This window comes from Grammomys surdaster, unplaced genomic scaffold, assembly GCF_004785775.1.
Source record: "Grammomys surdaster isolate TR1022 unplaced genomic scaffold, NIH_TR_1.0 266, whole genome shotgun sequence".
NCBI classification, from domain to species: domain Eukaryota; kingdom Metazoa; phylum Chordata; class Mammalia; order Rodentia; family Muridae; genus Grammomys; species Grammomys surdaster.
This window is the reverse complement of record NW_021604707.1, coordinates 475350-497378: the sequence shown is the minus strand read 5'-3', so window position 1 is coordinate 497378 and position 22029 is coordinate 475350.

The following is a 22029-nucleotide window of genomic DNA, read 5'->3' as shown; positions in this document are numbered from 1 at the left end:
AGAAATGTACTTCCAAACACTTTCTCTCACCCTTAGGTGAGGTTTATTAACAGTGAGATTCATGAAGTCATTGGTTAGGGGTTTGCAAACTATAGCTCCTGGACCAAATCCAGTCTGTGGTCTTGTTTGTTTTACAGCTTATAGTTAAGAGTGGTTTTGTTTGTTTATTTTAAAGCCTTATAAATAAAATGAAGAAAAAGAATATGTGATAATATAATGTAATCTAATATGACAATATAATGCAAACAACCCACAGAACTTAAAACACTTAGTACCCAACTTAATCTTTAAAGATGTATTTTACTTTCATTTATCTGTGTGTATGTCTGTGTATCTGTCATGTGTGTGTACCGGTGCCTTTAGAGGCCACAAGAATGTGTTGGATCCCTGACCAATGTGGATGCTAGGAACAGAACTCAGATCCTCCGGAAGAGTAGCAAGTGCCTTTAACCACTGAATCATCTCTTCAGCTCCTTGCTTAAGTCTGGTTTAGCTGGGGAATAAACAAATAAATAAATTCTTGCTTCCTGTGTTGTGATAAAGGATAATGACCCAAAGCAACTCTGGGAGGAAAGATTTACTTTAGTTTAATGTCTACAGTCAATTATGAAGGGAAATAAAGGTAGAAACTCAAGCAAGAACCTGGAGGCAGGAGCTGAAGCAGAAGCCATGGAGGAATGTTGGTTACTTGCTTGCTCTTCCTGGCTTGCTCAGTTCACTTTTTTTTACAACCCAGCACAACTTGCCTTGTGGATAACACTAGTCACAATAGGCTGGTTTCTTCTACTCAACTGGCAATTAAGAAAATGCCTCACAGACATACCTGTGGAGTCTGATGGAGGCAATCCTCCAGATGAGGTTCCCTCTTTCTAGGTGTCAAGTTGGCAGTTGAAGCTAAGTATGGCAGTAAGTTTTACAGCTAGTGAGGAGGAGTATAGCCTGTGAAACTTCAAACTCACTCTGTACTAGGGAAGGGAAAACTTGCTGTCATGTACCAGTATTATTTTTCAAGTGTGCGTTTGTCTCCCTTGTCATTGATTGTCTTCTATTTTAATCCACCACACAGTTCCCAATAAGGCAAGACATAATGGTCTGTTCACTGAAAGGGACTCCAAATGAGTTCAGCTCATTCTTTAGGTAGGGAAGGAGAAAGAAGATCAAAACATAGAAATTCTGGGAAGTATTTTCAGTTACAAATATGTGGCTCTTAGGTTGGTATGTGTTGTTCTGACCTTAGGATGCAACTACTTCTTTAGTATACTGTCTTACTGTTTGGTATTAAGACATGGATGATAGGGAGAGAAGAGTCAGCTGGAGATAGGGTATGACCAAGAATGGTCTTCAAATGGAAGTTTAGTCTCCCACTAGACTCACAATGTAGGTTTGTGATCAGGTTGAGTATTGCATGGTGTATGAGCTTACACTTTGCCCAGGGATTGTGACTCAGGGGGCAATATTTGAGGATGGACTGACCTCCACACATGTGCACAAATATATGCATCCACATACATGTGCACTCACATTAACATGTTTCTATGGGAGAGAGAGAGAGAGAGGGAGAGAGAAAAAGAGAGAGAGAGAGAGAGAGAAAGAGAGAGAGGGAGGGGGGGTGAGAGGAAGAGAATCTGTAATGCTGGTGTTCATGTGTTGTCTCCCTAGATAATGGTAATTTGGAAATCTGTCATGGCTCCAGGATAAGCCCTGAGTGTTGAGTGAATCCTGAGACCAGTATTCTGTAGAAGCTGTGGAGCATCTGGGTGAGGATAGGATCTTCCAGGTTGAGTAAATGCTCCACTTCTTGGAGAACTCACAGACACTTTAACCTTAACAGAGAGACACCAAGCTTTCTGCAGAAATATCACGGAGATTAGAGAATTTGTAAAAAAAAAACAAAATAAAACAAAACTCAAACAACAACAACAATAGCAACAACAAAACCACAACCATAACCACAACCACAACAACAAAATCTCAAAGCAATGTTTGCATTCTGCATTTATATAGATTGGTCAGACAAGTGATTTAATCTATTTCTGTATAGATATGGAAAGGGAGGTATGAAGTAAAGTAAGTTCTCTGAGTCTTGCACAGAGTTCAGATTAATGGCATTTTACTCTATAGCTTGTCCCTTCCACATTAGCTAGCCACTTCTTGTAGAGTCCTGGGCTATTAGGGAGGCGTACATGTCATTAACAACTTTCAAGTGAGAAAATAAAGACTTGGAGAAGTGAAGGAGCTTGTTCAAACTCATTCAGCTGATCACCAGCATTCTTTTTTTTTTTTTTTTTTCGAGACAGGGTTTCTCTGTGTAGCCCTGGCTGTCCTGGAACTCACTCTGTAGACCAGGCTGGCCTCGAACTCAGAAATCCGCCTGCCTCTGCCTCCCAAGTGCTGGGATTAAAGGCGTGCGCCACCACCGCCCGGCCACCAGCATTCTTAAGGACCTACTTCTGATTAGTAGATCCAAGTCACCATGTATTTCTTCTCAAAGGAGCTGAGATTGTCAAGTGGAGTAAGTTGAAACCCTTGGGGACAAAAAAAGCATTGAAGAAAAGAGAGTTTGTAGAGCCAGCAAATTTCCCTCATGTTAATGACCTGCCAGTTGATGTCCTCTTTGGAACAGCTTTAAGGAAGGTTACAGTCTACCTGTTTACTTAGCTCTTAAAACATTGACTTGGCTAGCTTGAAGTGACCTTTTCAAAGCTGGGAGTTCATGGACGGAGGCCAGATATACAAAAAGTCATCTCCATCCACCCAGCACTGGTCTAGGTGGGTCCTCAGCCCTGGCACACCTGCAACCTGTCTCCCAGTTTCCCAGAGAGCTCACTTAGGAATGACAGCAGAAGTGCTCAATAAAAGCCAGGTGGTGGTGGCACATGCCTTCAATCCCAGCACTTGGGAGACAGAGGCAGGTGGATCTTTGAGTTTGAGGCCAGCTTAGTTTACTGAGTGAGTTCTAAGACAGCCAGGGCTACACAGAGAAACCCAGTCTCAAATACCAAACCGAACCGAACCGTACCGAACCAAACCAAACTAAACCAAACCAAACCAAATCAAAACCAAACCAAATCAAAACCAAACAAAGAAACCAACCAACCAATGACCAACCAACCACTCCCACCACCAAAAAGTGTTCAATAAGGGTTTGAAAACTGACCAGGTCTTTGAGTTCTTGTCCTAGTACTTATCTGGGAAACTTCTGCTGCCCAAAGGAAGCACTAAAGCTCAAGTTCTTTGCAAATGAGCCAGTTTCTAGAGCACTGAAGGCACAACATGGTTTGGTTTCTTAGCTGTACAGCTTCTGGAAATACCTGGTGGCAAATCTCTGTTGTCATTAACCTTTTGAAGATGGTATGGTACCATGAGCACCTAAGCCATAGAAATGACCTTTGATGATGGTCAAAGGCAGGAGATAATTATCTGTCTGGATAATTTAAGTTCTGTTCTTCTAGCATTTAGAATGTCTGGATCAGTTCTTTAATCTCATGTCTTTTCCAGTTTCCAGTTTTGCTCATATGAATGTAGAATAATGAAGATTTCTGGAGTTGTCACATGAAGGGAGTTAATATGAGCAGTTTGCTTATGTAAGACAGCTAAGCAATAGTCTGGTCCTCACTTTGTTGTTGGGAACAGAAGAGCATAAGGGCCAGTTTATGTTTAGACAACACAGTGCTGATATAGACATCTGGTATGAGTCAGCTAAAACATGATTGACACCAGACATCTGCTATGGGCCAGTACAAAAAAGCTAATACCAGATATAGTGGTTTGAGTGAGAAATGTCCCTCTTAGGCTCCTGTAATTGAAAACTTGATCTTGTAGACAGGATATAGTTTTGTGGGTGGGTTAGTGTCCCTATCACTCCACTGTGGTCCCTGCCTGGCAACAGGAAGTGGCCTCTTTAATTTCCATATCTCCAGTGCAGTGAGTCACAGCTAAGGTCATTCCCATTGATTCTTGGGCAGCTTCCTTATCTCAGGTCTCTGTCTTGTCCTGGAGATGCCCACCCTATCCAATCAATTGAAGATTCCTTTAAATTTCATGGCCATATGCCCATCTCTCCTGTCCCTCCGCACACCTGATCCTGAACCCCCATTTGCTTTCCTGTCTCCTCTTTCTCCCAGTTACTTCCCTCTATCTGCCTCTTATGACTATTTTGTCTCCCCTTCTAAGTGATATTCAAACATTCTTACTCGTGCCTTCTTTCTTGTTTAGCTTCACTGGGTCTGTAAAGTGTAGCATGGGTATCCTGTATTTTATGGCTAACATCCACTTATAAGGAAGTACATACCATGCATGGGCTTTTGGGATTGGGCTACCTCACTCAGGATGATATTCATTATTCTGTCTACAAGAAATGCAGGCATGGGGAATGGAGGAGAGACTAAGGGAATGGGTAATCAATAACCAGCCCAACTTGAGACACATCCCATGGGCAAGCACCAGTCCCTGACACTTTTAATGATACTCTGTTATGCTTGCAGACAGGAGCCTAGCATTGGCTGTCCTCTGAGAAGCTCCACCCAGCAGCTGACTCAGACAAATGCAAACACCAACAGCCAAAGAGTGGATGGAGCACTTGGTGACTCTTATGGAAGAATAGGAGGAAGGATTGTAGGCCTCGAAATGGATAGGAAGTCCACAGGAAGACCAACAGAGTCAAGTAACCTGGACCCTTGGGGCTCTCAGAGACTGAACCACCAACCAAAGAACATACATGACCTGTGTAGCAGGATACTTACTCTGCTATATTGTATCCGCAGTGGAGCTTGGTGATTAGGCTGTGGAAGAGGAGGTAGAGCTGGGAGAAGAAGAGAGGAAGAGGAGGGGAGAAAAAGAAGGGAGGAAAGAGAGGAAGGGGAGGAGAAGGAGGCTATCAGCCATGGAGAACCATGGATGAGTCGAAAGCTGTCCTGGGTAGCAACTTCTATCTAAAGGTTAAATATTGGGTAACAACTCTGATTATATGGGCATCTTGTTGATTGAGCATTTCTAAACATATAAATCCTTTAGATAACCATTAAGCTCTAAAAGTCCCATTTCTACCGGGTACAGGGAGGATGGCAGATATTGTCTGGGGTTCAGGTGAGCTTTGTGAATGCAGCATGGGGGATTGGCAGAGCCATCCCCCATGCTGGTGTCTCATGGGTGCCAGGGCCTGCGCATCTAGTTATCCAAAGGCCCAGTCAGAGCCGAGGAGCAGTGGGAACATGGTGGTTGCCTGGTAACAAGCTAGACCGTGTGCCATTTTCTAAATATCACCCCTACAGGGATGGACCTAGGTCTCCCTGTTCATATGCAGCACATGTGTGGCTTGGTCTTCCTGTGGGTCCCAGATAACTGTATCAGGGGCTATTCCAAAAGCTTTGCCTGTATGTGGGATATGTAGTTGAAGCTGGGCTGTCTTGTCTGGCCTCAGTGGGAGAGGATGCACCTAGCCTTGCAGAGAGACCTGAAGTGCCAGGGTCAGGGGATATCTGGGGATGGGGGGGGCACCTGCTCAAAGGAGAAGGGGGTGATGAGTGAAGGATTGTAGGATTATGGGAAGGGGACAGTGAGCAGGATGTAAAGTGAATAAGTAAAAAGCAAAGCAAACCAAACCAAACAAGAAAACTTGATCTTCAATTAGTGGTGCAGTTTGAGAGGTGGAGCCTTACTGTAGGAAGTGCATCACTGGGGGGTGGGGGGTAGGTGGGATTTGAGTGTTTATAGTCTTGCCTCTTTTCCTGTTCACTTTCTGCTTGTGTTTGAAGATGTGAGCTTCCAGCTTTCGGCTGCTGTTACCATGCCTGCCTCTTGCTACTCTGCCTCTCCACCATAGTGGACACTAACCCATCCAGAACTGTAAGCTCGAATAAACTTTTCTTTCTAGGAGTTTCTCCTTTGGTCATGGTGTTTTATCACAGCAACAGCAAAGTACCTAATACACAGGATGTTTGGAAGACTCCAGAGTAAATGGTGATGTCATCTGTTATATAACTTTTTTTTTTTTTTTGGCAGAGTACCACTTTTGTGTAATTCTTTATAAACATGACCTTGAGGTTAAAGGTCTGAGTCTTTACTTTCATTGTACTGCTTATATCTGTCTGTAGGCCTATGTGCCCTTTTCCATGTGGCCAGTGTATTGGACTGCATGTTTATCTGTGTGTAGCCTGTATGGACTGTGGTGCCTGTTGATGCTTGCTCAGTGGCCTGTGCACTAGTAAAGAAGATGTGTCTTATTAGTCTATGACTCCTCACATTCTCTTCAAATCCCTGCCACCTCCTATCCTGACACCAGAGCTCAGACCTGACACTTGTCCAGACAGTTGATTCTTTTTCCTATTCAGTGTCTTCCCCAACCCACAAAGCTGGATGAGAGACAGACACAACCAAACTTTTTTTCTTCTAGCGTGACCCATTCCTGTAGTCAGCAGAGACAAACAGCTTGAGCCTAGCTCATTAATCCATGGAGGATGCCTATTTCTTTGCAGGCTCACTAATGAAAGACTTCAGGAAGGCCAGGGCTATGAAGAAGCACCGAAGAAGCTCATTCAATGCACTGTTTCCTAGGGAAGCAAATACAAAACAGAAAGCAGACATGACTGATTAACTCAAGACTCCCAGATCACAGCAGGGGCAGGATGTATTGACCTCTGGCCTTCAGATTCTCAGGGCTGTAGGTTTATGGTTTGCTGTGCTGGGTCTTGATGCCTCTCCAAAATAGGGGCTTCAAATGCAAATCCCCAGTTCTTCAGTGAAAGCAGAAAGGACAGACATTTGTTCAAATAACTCTATTGAGCTTGCGCATAACAAATCACAAGGCTGAGCTTTCTCCTTTGTCTCCTGGTGCTTGTAGAGCTAGGTATTGCAGAGAGCACAGGAGGACTTGGTTCTCTTTGCTCTCTCTGTCTCTTTAGATGGTGAAAAGGAAATTTTAGAGAGGTGGCATAAGAGGGGTGTGTAGGTAGAGGAGAATGAAGTGTAGGAGAAAGAGGGACAGGTTATGATTCAGTTGTCCACAGAGAAACATTTGGTGGCTTTCTCTTTTAATTTTTCTCTCCCAAATTAACAGTGGTCAGCTGAGCTGTGTCAGAGCCCTCTAACTCACTCAAATGCAGTCTCTCTACTTTCTAGTAAACTTGAGTTGCCATGGTGAGAGAGTGGCCTGGGACAAGTCAAATGTAAACTATTGGAAGCAACACCCCAATCCAGGGCAACAGACTGAAGAGTTAATTAGAAAGACCTGCCATATGTTTCCCGTTCCCTGCTACAGGTTCGATTGCTTTATGATTTATCACCTGTTTCTCTAAGCAAAGCATGAGCCCTTGTTCTCAGTTCTCTGACTCTTGAATGTGTTAAGAATGGTTGGGACCCAGGAGGCATGGAAAGAGGACAGAATGAGCAGTTTTTCTGTTGTTCTCCTCAAAATCGTTCTTAGACCATCTTATGGCCAATTCCATGTACCTTGTTCTAATTTCCCCCATCCATCTGTGGATGACTCTCCTGAGGTATAACTAGAACTAACTTGGAAAGTTTGCTTCCCAGCAACAAAACCATTCTGTTCACATGGCACTTCAGAGTTTATGAAGTACTTTGTTTCATTTTTGACCCATCTTTGTATTGAGCCTGAGCAGAAGAAATGACCAGAGTTGCCTTACTGTTTCTTATTTACAAGAAAGGGAATATGGTCCCAGGGAGAAGTAGCAGCATAACCATGTTCACCCAGTGGAGTAAGGTTTAAGGTTGCATGTTCTGAATTCAAATCCACAGCTCAGTTGTTCTCTTTATGGGTCTGGTGTTGATGGTGATTTGTGAACATAGAGATCTCAATCTTCTCAGAGTGAGGGTCTTGGAGACACACAGCATAGTTAGTTAACAATACTGTTAACTGTTTGCACTTAAAGTGTGCCACAGGTAGGTCTTGTTTTCACCACGAGTGGATATCACACATGGGAAGTGACAGGTATGCTAACACATATATCAAAATATCAGGTTGAATATCTGAAATCTGTAAATTCCAACTGGTGAGATTTGTTCCCATAAGGGTAAAAATTAACCTAAAGAAAGACTTTCCGGTCCTAACTGGTTCTACTGTTCCCTGTTAAATGTCTCACTCTAGAAAAACCCAGACTGAGGCTGAGTTCCCAGGGGGTAGCTGAGCTTTGTCTTGCTGTGGGTAAGTGCTGGTATCATCTCACAGCACACATGTTGTGTATCTTAAACTGGGTAAGTTATAAACAATATAAATTTATTGCTCAGTGCTCTAGAAGCTGGGGGATTCAAGATCAAGGCACCCACAGATTAGGTGTCTTGGCAAGGGCTGCTGTCTGAGTCATGGATGATAGCTTCTAGCTTGGTTCTTAATGGTAGAAGGGTTAAACAGTTCTCTTCAGCCTTTTGCAAAAGCATTAATCCCTTTTGTGAGGACCAGGTGCTTGGGTTCTAGTCAATGTCCCCAAATATCCCTATCTCTTAACACTATCTCACAGACTGTTGGGCATTAGCAACTCAAAACTAAGACATGTTCATAACACTTTATTTTACATAGTAATGTAAAATGTGTAGAAAGTATTTATTCTCAAGCTTGCACAGTCATTCTTGGCATTAGCTTTGCTGCTAATAGTTCTAAAGAAGTGTCTACTTACGCTGGGATGGAAGAACTTTAATGGAGTCCCTTGGGGTACAGGTCCATGTTCATATTTTCACAGAATGATGTTGATGAGTCAGACTTTAAGCAGACCAACAGCAAATCAAAATACCATATTGCACATATAAAAAGCAAAACATTTCCCCCCCAGATTATTCTATTTTTTAGTCTTCTCTAGTCACCCATGAAATAGTTACTGGTACTATCCCTTTGATGGTGAGGTACTGTGACCAAAAGATGTTAAATGATTTGTTCTATGTCTTCAGGCCAGTAATGGTTAGAAGCCTATTCCTAATTGAGTCTGCGCAATTGACTCATTTACTGATTAGAGTGCAGAAAACTAACATACTAATTTCTGGTGGGTAGGACTCTGATTACAGAATTCAGTGAGGATCCTCATCTTTGCAAGGCCTGTGTTGTTTTTGCTTAGTGACTCTACTGGAGACACCAAGCAATAGATATGGTTTTCCTTGGAATTTGACCAAAGGTAATTGGCTGTCTTTAAGGGATGCTTCCACCCACAGGATTGATGATCTAGAAGCTGAGCCCTGGGTGGTGGTAGGGACACTCTGAGAATCTTATTGCATGGCTTCCTCTGTCCAGACTCCTGTGGACCCCCACCCTTTGTTATGACAACACAACATTACCTCACATGCATTGCAATTCAACTGAGTAGGTTACCATAAACCACATTCCAACATGTTTTACTGGAGAGGCACCCTGGGGGTCACCCTGATTGGACTTATGGGAGACTCTGGTGTCCTTAATTGAATTTGTACAGCATCCTGTTCTCCTTGACAGAAGATGGGGGCAGGGATCCCACTCCCATCAATGGCACATTTACAACCATCTCCAGAGTGGCTCATTTTTGCAGATGGAGAAGCTCAGACATTTTATGTTCTTATTGTTTTCAATTTACTGACCAAATTCTGGGACTGGACCCAATTTGAGGTTTGTAACCTCTTGTGTGTTATTATGGAGAGAAAAGTAGGGCATAATGAATGAATTTCTTGTTCTTGCCTCCGATTCAGAGTCTGGCTTCTAAGTGGGGCAGTTAGGTGTCACATTTATGTATGAACACACGTGTAAGCATATAAGTATATAAGCACATGCATATTCTGAAATGTGCATATTTGATGTAGTATATCTGAGAGCCAGAGCATAGTGGGAGACACAGCATAGGTAGCTCAGCTTAAGTTCCTCTTTTTTTATACTTCTGTGAAAGATTCATATTCTGCCTGTTGTCTTGCTTTACTGTAGCTCCCCTGTGCGGTAACAAATATTGGATATAACATGACTTATATGTTAATTTATTTAATCACTATCATATATACAGAAATGCTGAGTGCTAGATGCTGCTCTAGGCACATTGGACATACAGCTGATTGATTCCCATTTAGAGCTCTTTGAGGTGGATTTGTTAGTGTCCTCCTTTTACAGACCTCGAAACAGGCAGATTTCCTTATGCACTGGGGCACTGGGTTTGCATGGTAGGGCCATTATGTCTAACCTTACTGCTTTGTTGGGAAAATTGGACTTTATTTTCTATGCATAAGGATGATAAAAAGCTGTGGTGTGATAGCATCAAAGGTGACAGAATGATAGCAGTCATTCCTCTGTGACCTAGAAGCTAGAGTTACCAAAGGCTGGGTTTACTAACTCACATACTGGTTTTATGGGCTACACACTTACAGCAATTAAAAACACTTTATTATTAAAAATCCTTCAGGAAACATAACTTTATTATAGTGATATTCCAGCCCTCCAGCTTCAGCTTTTCCTCCCTTGAAACAACTATGTGCATAACATACTTTTAAATGGTCTATGGTTTCTTTGGAATGTATGTATCATGCCTAACTATTGCACACGGCTCTTCCTAAGGTTTGGGGCTTTTACCTGTGCTCACAAGATGCCTGTTGCTGAGGATCCTAGTTCTTCATGTTGAGCAGGCCTTGCTTAGAGGCAGCGTGATGGCTAGTGTATGTTTCCTGTCTTCAAGCATGGGTTCAAAGTCAGAGTTGTCCCATAAGTAGTTCATGTCTGTGAGTCATAGTTGTGACCAAGATGGCAATGTTGAAGCTCTGAGTTATGAAGACTACAAGCCATGTGTTGGAGGAAAACATGACAGGGGTCAGTGGTCAGTCACAGGCCATGAGAAAGAGGAGTCAATAGATGTGAAGTTGTTTGCGTGTTGGACTGTAAGTTACTGTGGCTCAGGAATATTTGTAACCCCAGGGCTGCCCACATAGTAGGGAGCTGATAAACTCTTTCTGAGTTTGCAGTGACTGAGCCATGAGGAAGTGAGTCAGTGAAGTCCTGTGTTTTGTCCAGGGTCACCTGACTGTTCGGTAGAAAAATCAATCCTGGACTCAGGGTTTCCTAAATGTGAGAACCTCTGGCTTCATCTCCTATTTGTAGTGTCTTTTCTAGATTTCTTTTATTGCCATAACGAGTTTATTCTCTGTTTACTTGGAGTGTTAATCATATCCATCTGTACTGTACCACAATCTGGTTAACACTTTTAAATATGGATTTGCTTTTCAGTTGTTACTTTACTTCCTTTAATGAATTTCCGTTAGGGCTTGCACGTTTGCTGTGCAAGCCTTAGGACCTGAGTTTGGATCCTTAGAACCCACATGAAAGCTGGGCACGGGTTTCTGTACTCTCAGCACCGGAGATGTAGATATAGGTGGATCTGCAGGGCTTGCTGAACCGTCGGTCTAGCTAATATGGTGAGCTCTGGATTTATTGAGAGATTATTTAAAGGCTCCTGACATAGACTTCTGTCCTCCATAATATTCCCAGGTATGCAAGTATACACGCATAAAATTTCCTTTATTTCTGATAGTGAAGATCTGCTGGCAATGAATTTTGCATATTTGAAAAAGTCTTAATATTTCTTCTATTTTTGGTATTTGTTAGTTTTTTTAAAAACTCTTTTAAAGTAGGGGTTATAACATAAGCTAAAGTTTTTGCTTAGCAGTAAGACAGATGTCCATGTGTATGTGGGCATTTTCTCTTTGTGGATAGAGTTGGGGAAAGATTGTACAACATAGGGTACAGTAAGGCTCTTAGTTTCTTCCACTGTTAAAAGTTGTCACCCATCATTGTATTCATCCATTTTGTGCCACTGTGAAATACTCAAAACCAGGTAATTTATAAAAAACAGAGACTTATTCTCACATGTCTAGAGGCTGGCAAGTCCAGGGAGAAGTTAGGACCATTGTACTGTATCATCCCGTGGTAGAGCATGGAAGGAGAAGAGAAATGAGAGAAGACAAGAGAGAAGAAAGAAAGGGAAGAGAAAGGAAAGAGAGAGAGAGAGAGAGAGAGAGAGAGAGAGAGAGAGGAGAGAGAGACAGAGAGAGACAGAGACAGAGACAGACAGAGAGAGAGACAGAAACAGGGTCAGGGAGAGCCTCAGTTCTCTTGCACTAAGGATTCAGTGTCTAGCATGTACATTTAGGGAGGGGAAGCATGTCTCTTCCACTGTATTCCCTGTCTTTTGTGTCTATGCTCTGTTCCATACTCTCTACCTACCCTATGTCTGGACCAATGTAACGATTTCCCATTATCCACTTTTCTCTTTTTATCTATCTACCATCAGCCCCCTGAACACAGCTTTGCCACTTGTTAGTAGGCTGACCCTAGCCAACACATTTATTTTTTCTGAACCTGAGTATACTTACTTACCAAAGGTAGATAGTGATAAAAAAGTGCCCCACTAATAGCATGCAAATTTGTTGAAAATATCTGTGTGAACCAGGCCAAACCGCAGAGGCTGGGCCAGGGTAGAGGGCCAGAGTGACGGAAGAGCCAGATGTGTCCAAGACGACTTCCTGTTTGCACTGAGGTTGCCTCAGCTTGAAAGCAACAAGGAAATAGAAGACAGAAGGACAAGCATGTGCCCAAATGCAAGTTCAAAAGCAGCAGTTCTAGGCAGTTTTGGAGAAGCAGCTGAGATTACAGCTAACTTCAGGGTAAGACTGCTCCACAATTCCTAAGTCTCCTGATGGTGCACTAACCATTAGTTCTGGTTTCCCACTGTGCTAGATACTTTATCAGTTAATCAACACGACAGAGATGAAAGTAGTTGTAATTGTCTCCATTGTACAGAATTGGCAACTTGTTCAAAGGTTAAGTAATATAAAAAGAACAGGGGTTCAAAAATTATAAAAACATTAATTTAGGATTTAAACTCAGTTTTATCTATAAATCCATTAACTCTGAGTTACTGCTGTCAAAACACATACCTTCTCTGTCTATGAGGTTCCAGGACCCTCTACAAATCTTCACAGTCTCAAATCTCTCATATAGCATGGTTTAGCATTTGTATATCTATGCATCCTCCTATATATTTCACAGCATCTCTGGATTGCTTACAACACCTAATTCAATGTTGATGTTAGACAAATTGTTATATGGTATTGCTCAGGGGATACTGACAAAGTAATAGACTCTTCACATGTTCAGTGCCACGTTTTGACTAGCAGTTGACAGAAAGGACATAGAGTCCACAGACACTGAGCACCCACGGTGTTTCTTAAGGCAGGATCCGTGCCTTTCGATTCTCTATCCACAAAGTGCCTTGCATATAAGAAGTACTTAGTGACATTTTCTGACAAATGATTTAAGGTAAGTGACAAAACCCTTTTTTTGTTTATAGGTTATGACTTAAAAAAAAAACAATCATTGGGAATTAGGAAGGTTCTTGATAAATAATTATAGCTCCTAGAAAAAAGGGAAGAGACTGTCTTAGAGGTCCAATGCCAAACTCAATTCCCAAGCTGGTATGCAGAAGCAAAGCGGATGAGTCAAGCAGCTGATGCAGGAAAAATCATGCATTTAAGGCCAGCCTGGGCTACATAGTAGTACTCTATCTTAAAAAGAGAAGAAAGAAAGGAAGAAAGGGAGAAAAATAGGAGAGGGAGGAAAGGGGGAGAGAGCACATACTTCTGAATAGCTTATGGTTTATATTGGCATCAGCGAGTTCATGAGAAGAATGAACATAGATGTTCACGCCCTCCTTGTCTTAGGGGCATGTTTCCAGCCAAATCAGCAGCATATAAGGACAGCTGCTGTAATTTGAATGTGTTCCCAGAAGCCCATGAAGCAGAAACTTAATCTCCAAATTCATGTTAATGGTATTTGGAGGTGAGGCCTTAAGGAAGTAATTAAGATTAGGTGAGGTCACAAAGGTAGTGATTCCATAGCAACATTACTGTCTTTCAAATTCTTTTTTATTTTATGTTATTTTATTTTATGTGTGTGGATGCTTTGCCTGTATGTATGCATACCATGTATGTGTCTGGTGCCAGCAGAGGTCAGAAGAGGACATCAGATCCCCTGGAACTAAAGTTAAGGACAGTTGTGAGCCATCATGTGGTGCTGGGAACCAAATTCAGGTCTTCCATAAAAAGCGGTAAGCACTCTTAATGATTGAACCCTCATCCCTGCTCTGTGTATTGGTCTTATTTGATATACCTGCTTTCTCGCCATGTTATTCTCCTGCCATGTTATGAGGTGGCAAGTAGGCTGACACCAACAGCTGGCATCATGTTCTCGAACCTGCCTGTATCCAGATCTGTGAACTAAGTAAACATTCATTCCTTATAAATTACCTACCACTGGGACACCAACCCAGTCAAAAAGGCTTTGACCTATAATCTGTCTTGCCTGCCTGCAAGATGTGCTTGGGTAAAGGTGGCACAGTACTGGTGGGCATGGCCAACCAATGACCGGTCCAGTTTGAGGCCCATGGCATGAGAGGGAGCTCACACACCCGACACTGCCTGGATTGTCAGGAACTAGAGACTGGGCAGTCCAGAGACTCAATGTAGAAGCAAAGATGACTGGAAAAAAAATCAATGAAATGATTACTAATGGTATTCTGCTATACTCATAGATCATCGCCTAGCTCAATTGTCATTAGAGAGATGTCATCCAGCAACTGATGGGAACAGGAAGAGAGGTCCACAGCAAACACTAGGCAAAGCTGGGGAAGCCTTCAGAAGAGGGGGAAGAAGGATTGTAGGAGCTAGAGGGGTCATGAACATCATGTAAGCATGGCTCACAGAATCAACTAAGCATGGTTCATAGGGTATTTCAGAGACTGAAGCAACAATCACAGACATTGTTTGGGTCTGTGCTAGGTCTTCTGTATATATGTTATAGATGTGTAGCTGAGTGTTCTGTGGGACTTCTAAGAGTGGAGGGTGGGGGTGTCACTGACTCTTTTGCCTAATCTTGGGACCCTTTTCCTCTTATTGGGTTGCCTTTTCCAGCCTTGTGCCTTGGTTTGTGCCTAGTCTCATTGTAACTTGTTACGCCATATTTGGTTGCTGTCCCTGGGAGGCCTGATCTTTTGTTTTGTTTTGTTTTTTTAAAAAAAGGGAAATGGAAGAGGGGTGGATCTGAGAGAGAGGAGAAAGAGAGATGGACTGATAGAAGTGGAGGGAGAGAAAATTGCAGTCAGGATATAATCTATGAGAAAAGAATAAAAAATAAATTATTTTTTATGATATTTAGTTACAGCAACATCTCTCAAAAGAAATCAAGGTGTACTGGCTAGTTTGTGTGTCAACTTGTTACATGCTAGAGTCATCAGAGAGAAAGGAGCCTTAGTTGAGGAAATGCCTTTGTGAAATCCAGCTATAAAGCATTTTATCAATTAATGATCAATGGAGAAGGGTCCAGCCCATTGTGGATGGTGCCATCCCTAGGCTGGTGGTTCTGAGTTCTGTAAGAAAGCAGGCCAAGAAAGCCATGGTTAACAAGCACCAAGCAGTACTTCTCTATGACCTCTGCGTCAGCCCCTGCCTCCAGGTTCCTGCCTAGTTTGAATTCCCATCCTGACTTCCTTTGGTGATGAACAGCAATGTGGGAGTGTAAACTCAATAAACCCTCTCCTCCCCAAATTGCTTTTTGTTGATGGTGTTTTGTTGAAGCAATAGAAACCCTATTTAAGACACAAGGAAAGACTAAAATAGTGTTTTTCAGAGTATCTTCTAGCAAACCAGATGTCCAAGAAATGCTATTCTAGAAGATTTTTTTTAAGGTCATGATTTAATAAAGATGAAAGCATTATGCGGCATATACTCTTAGGGTATGAATTAACATATTAAAGGCTAAGGATTCCTATAATTAAAAGACCCTAGCACTCTTGGCTTCAAAGGGAAAGGAAAAGACCTGAACAAGATGTGTGGAGTACTAGGGATCATGGCTGATTGTATCCTCAGATTCTCCAGCTCTGGGAAGTTACTTAGGTCACATAACAACAGCATATGTCTATTTTATGAATTTTTTATGTTCTGTATTTTATTAGAGTTTTCTTTATATATATATTGGAATTCCAAAGTAAGCTGTTAGATAGTGAAACTGCAATGTCCTGCACAGGTTCATGGTTTCAGGTTGTGTCACTGTTTTGAAGGCTGCACAACCTTTAGGCAGTGGGATCTGGCTAGTAGAAGTAGGTCACTAGGTGAGGGCATCTGGAAGTTATACCCACCCCTAATTTGGCCTGTGTTCTTTCCTTCCTGTCTGCCACACTGTGAACATGCCACTGCTTCATTTCTCTTGTTGCCAGAGAAGGTCAGAGAAGCCCCTTGGCATCATGTCTTCCTTACCACACTGAACTAAAAATCTCTCTGAAACTATGGGCCCAAATAAATCTCTCCTCCATTTTGTCACTATGTTGAGAAAATTTGCTATATGTAACTGCTCAGTACCCCTCCCCACCCCCCCTCATGCTTGCTTGCTGCTCAGTCCAGTGGGCAGTTTCAGGGATTTGCTCAACTCTTGGTCACTCTGTCATCTTTTAGTCACTTCTGCAGGCTGTTGTCTTTCTTCATTTTGCCGAGAACAAATACAATTCAGTTGTACCACAGCTAAAATAGAGATACGGGAAAAGAAAAAGCTGTTTTAGGTCAATAGTTCTGCAAGTTCTACTCACATCACACATTCAAACAGGATGGTTGGTACCTTAAAACATGGTCGTTGATTATAACCCTCTAAACATCAATTTTTTACCACTAGCTGGTCTCACCTCTACTAAGTGGTCTATTATATATAGAGGAGACATGGCATATTGAATTAAAGAGGATTTCCATAGCAAGTAATATGCTTCCTGGGCTCTGCTGATGTTTACAGAAACCAACATGATCAGTGTCGCTAAGCTGCACACTCTGACAGAGCAGTTCCCGAGATTCCAGGTGAAGAATAATTTCTGATATTTAAACTTTCTAGCTTAAAGGGCAAATGAAGAGGAGAAATTGTGGATAATTATAGATATACTCATATAGAAATATGACACACTGGGTCAAGCTCTGAAAGGAAAGCCTAATTTGTAAATAGTCTGGCTGTCTTAGCTTCAATTCTTCCAAAAACTAGAGCTAGGCTTGAAGATAACTATTTTGAGAGGGATTCCAGTGAATAAGAGTTAGGAAGGGGGGGCTGGAGAGATGGCTCAGCCATTAAAGGCTAGGCTCACAACCAAAAATATAAGAGTTAGGAAGGGGAGACTGAACAAGGAAAGAAAGACAGGATTTACTACAGAGCTTGAACACCTGGGGAGGGGGGTAGGGAAACTGAGACTCAGTCCTGCAGATGGTGCCTGGGGGACGTGCAAGAATCTTCTGCCTCAGTCCACAAGAATGCTATGCTTATCTGTTGGCTGTGAGACCTAAGGGTCACTTAATAGCATCTTAATGTTATCACTGCCAGACTGGCCTATAGGCCAGATGACTAGTAAGCCAGCTGGGAGAGGACGAGCCCCAAGAAAGAGAGTGAGAGATACCAGCTACTGTCAGGCTCAGCCTGCATTCCTCCGGAGACCCTGTCAGCTCTTTATCCTGTCACATTTAACTGAGGTCTTTATCGGGAACAGCTTCTCAGTTCAAGGGTCAGCTGCTTACTAAACTCCAGGCTGTCTGAGGAGAAGTACAAGCTTACGTCAGAGCACAGGAGATGGCCTTAGCCATTGGTAGCTCTCTCCATTTCCAGTTTTGTTTAGTATGCTTTATGAACGGACATGTCACAAAGACCACTCATTTGCTTAATATTGAGGACATGGAAACTGTTCTTGTCCCTATTTAAGGGTTAGTGGCAGAGGCAAATGATGTTGGTCAGGCACCAATTATACTGCTGGAGCGTGGGATGCTCTGTCAAGGCAAGTGACTTTCTACCGGTGAGGATGTGGGGGACAGGCTCACTTAAACTATCTCTTTCTTCCACCAGCCTGTGTTAGCCATCAGTCTGTGTTAGTTTTCCTTTCAGCTCTTTATTGCTTTCTCTTTACTGTTGAACTCCTGAACTGAGGGCATAAACTCTTTTGGAGTCAGACTTTATTTAGCAAAAACAATGCCTGGATTATGGTTGGTACGCAATAAACACCACTGAATGAAATGAAAGTTCAGTAATGAGATTTCATGGTGTGGATGCAATGAGATTGTCCTGTTCAAGACTTTTTAAAACAAAATTTTTTTTAAACACTAGGTCTCATATAATCCAATCTGGCCTTAAACATCCCACATAGCTGACAATGGCTTTGAATTTCTGATTCTGCTGCTTTCATCAGCTGCTGGAATCAGAGATGTGAGCTGCCATGTCTGGCTCATGCTAGATAAGCACTCTACCAGATCAGTTATAACCCTAGCCCCAAGAACTTTTTAATAATTGTTTTCTTGCATGTGCTTATGTCATGGTATGTCTGTAGAGGTCAGAGGACAACTCTCAGGAGTCAATCATTTCGTGCCACTTTGTGGGAGCTGGAGATTAAGCTCAGGTTGTCAGGCCAGCATGCCAGTACCTCTGCTTGCATCTGTCCACTTCAGTGAACTTTCTAAAAATTTCTGAGAAGGAGATGATGGACCCACGTATGGGTCCAGGCTTAGGGAGCAGGGATAAATCTCAATTAGATGCCCATAGAGTATAGTCATCACCAGGTAAGATGCAAAGAGGGCTGAAAAGGGAGAGGGATGGGGAAGGAATTCATTCACAGTGGTCTCACTTACCAAATGCTTATTGGATATTTCATCTATTTCCCCTTTACATGATAAAAGACAAAGTTGTTGGATATCTATGATAAGATGTAGAGGAAGCAGCAAAGCAACTAGAGAAATTAACTGAGTCTGGAGGAAGCCTCTCTGTTACTGCTAAGATCAGGCCTTCTTGCCAAAACACTGAAACTCCCATGTGAGTGATTTGGAGGATATGTTGGGGGAAAGATTGCCAATAGATTTCACATCATCGAAACCTAGACAGAATTTGATGGTGTTGCCAGGCTTCAGAGTACACGAGGGCCAGCCAAACACTGTCTGCTGACAAATGGACGACAACTTTGATCAAGATGAAACAGAACACATTGATAGTCATTTAAGAATTAGCTCCCTATGGGTGAGTTCCTGCAAGTGGCGAATTATTTTGGGTGAGCGATGGCAGAACTGTAGCTGTTTGTTTGATGGATCACTGTTTTGTCCTCCAGAGGTTGACTTTCAGAGAGCTGGGAGATATCAAGAGTACCAGGAGGAGTGAGCATGGCCTCTGTTTCTCCTGGTCTCACTGCACTGTTCACCCGTTGGCTCATACTTCGTTATCCATAACCGCTGAGCCAGTCTCTCCAGCCTTACTGCATATCCTTACCTGCAGGGCAGCGAGTGGCTTTGGGGTAGACATTTGAGTCAGAAGTCATGCTGAAGCCCCGCCCCTGGCTCCTTCCTCCTCTTTTTCTGTGTTAGATTCAGGGGCCCCACATTCCAGGCTGGTATTTCTGGCTTTCCTGAAACTCCCTGGGCTGCCATAATAAATCACATCACTATTACGTAAGCAATATATAAGTCCAGCCAGGAACACACAGCCCAGGGAAGAGGGTGCTCAATGTTTTGAAATTTTTCTTTTCTTTTGGAAGAAAAACTTGTTGCTCTCATCTTTGCTGGAGCAGAAATAAAGTCCACTTGTTGTGGAGATAGGGGGGACAGTTCTTGATCAACATGAGTATTGTTTTGTATACAGCAATTAGAGACATGCCACTGTGGGAAAGCACAGTGTGGCTTGCTCTGGGGGTTAGATAAGCATGATGGATTAGACCATCTTTCCTCTGTTGGCTCCATGTAGTTTAGCCATGTCTGACTCAGCTGAGTGTTGAGACCTCAGTGGATTAAGAGGTACATATAAAAACCTTACCTGAACTAGGAGTCAGTCTGAACAGACAGAGCTTTTCCACCTGGTGGAAGTTACTGGACAGATTATGAACTCAGTATCATATGTGAAATCTTCATCTCCTAGTCATCCAGACTGCAAAAACTACAAACTTCCTCCCTCCCTTTCCTTTTGTGCTAGTATCTTAGTTAGGCTTTCTATCTCTGTGACAAAACACCAAGAACAAGCAACTTGGAAAGGAAATGGTTTATTTTGCTTATACTTCCACAGCAGTGTTCATCACTGAATGGAGTAAGGGAGGAACTCAAACAGGGCAGGAACCTGGAGGCAGAAGCTGATGCAGAGGCCACGGAGGAGTGCTGCTTATTGGCTTGCTCCTGGTGGTTTGCTCAGCCTGCTTTCTTATAGAACCCAGGGCCACCATCCCATGGATGGAACTACCCACAATAGTGTGACATGTCTCCCATCAATCACTAAATGAGACTTTCCCTACATCTTAATCTTATGCAGACATTTTCTTAGTTAAGGTTCCCTCCTCTCAGACGATACTAGCTGTGTCAAGTCGATATAAAATCTAGGCAGCATAGGTGGTTTGACTGAGAATGTCTCCCATAGATGTATTTGAGCACTTGGTCCTTGGTTGTATAAAGTTGGTAGTTGGAAGATTTAGGAGATGGGGCCTTGGAGGGAATATGTCACTGGAAGTAGGACTGGAGAGTTTAAAGACTCATGTTCCCTTTCGAGTTGCTCTCCTTCATGCTCATATTCTGAGATGTGAGCCTTCACCTTCCTGCTCCTCTAATCATATTTACTGCTCAGTGCCGTTTCCTTCCATCATTATGGATGTTATCCCTCTGGAATCATAAACCTAAATAAACTTTTTTAAAAATAAGTTGTTCTAGTCTTGATGGTTTAGGTTTATCACAGCAACAGAAAAGTAACTAGTACACCATTATTCCCTTGGCAAAGAAGTCACCAAGTCTAACATTAAAACAGCCTTTATCTGCATGACATTGTGATCCAAGCCTCTAGTTCCCAGCACTGAGAATGCAGAGGCTGGAGGATTCCTGACTTAAAGCCAACCTGGGATACATAACAGGACTTGGTCTCAGAAAGCCACGGGCTAGGGGGATGCAGCTTAGTAGCAGAGGATTGACCTACCATGCACAGGGCCCTGGGTTCCATCCCCATCACCACAAAACAATCAACCAATTAAACAATACTTAACATTCATAATTTTTCTTGCCATGTCTGCAAGCCTTGTCTCTATTTGGGAACAGTGTGTGTGTGTGTGTGTGTGTGTGTGTGTGTGTGTGTTGGGAATGGGTGGGTTGCCCTGCAAAGACATTCTAGATGTTATTTGGCTCTATCCTGTGACACAGGCAAGCTAATATTTCTGTACCCCATGTTATTGTTTTAAAATGGGTTGATGAAACTTTTTACACTGTAGGCTGTTGTGAAAAACTTAACAAATGATATAGAAACACTGGTGACTAACCAGGGCAATAGCATTAAGAAAAAGGGGATGAGTAGTTGAAAAAGCCTATAAAGATACACAACAAACTGTTAATGGCTTTTAAACATTAGAGCAGTAGGATTTATGAGCCTTAAAAAATAAACTTCTCCCTTTTTGCTTTTCTTTATGTTTTAAATTTCACAATGAGCATACATCATTTTTATAACCCCAAATTACAAATGTGAATTAAAATTCCACCAAACATTTAAGGACCAGCTGAAATGATACTTTTATTAAAACTTTCCAGCCCTCCCATTGGCAGGGATCCCTCTCTGAGAAAGTTATGGAATCATGCTGAGACCTAGCTTGGTTTCCTATTCAAGGTTAATAACACTTGTATAAAAATATGCACCTCATTATACATGCATATCAAATATAAAGAAATCCCTGTACTTAATAATGACTCAGTTTATCATTTCTGGACTTTGTATTAATGCAAAAGTAATACTCAACATTCAAATGAACTTCAAATTTTGCATTTTGATTTTTTCCCTCTAGGTTAGCAATTAATTGAAGGATACATCCTCATTAGATTCTGGACAGGGGCAAGAAGCCATAGCTTTTAACCAGTTTCAAGACCAAAAGGGTAAAAAAACAGGTACTCTGGTATATTGTGTTACCAGCTGGTTTGGAATGTTATATTTTGTATTTTCTTTCCTCCCCCTTCTACCCCTCTTTCCCTCCCTCCCTCCCTCCCCTCCCTCCCTCCCTCCCTCCCTCCCTCCCTCCC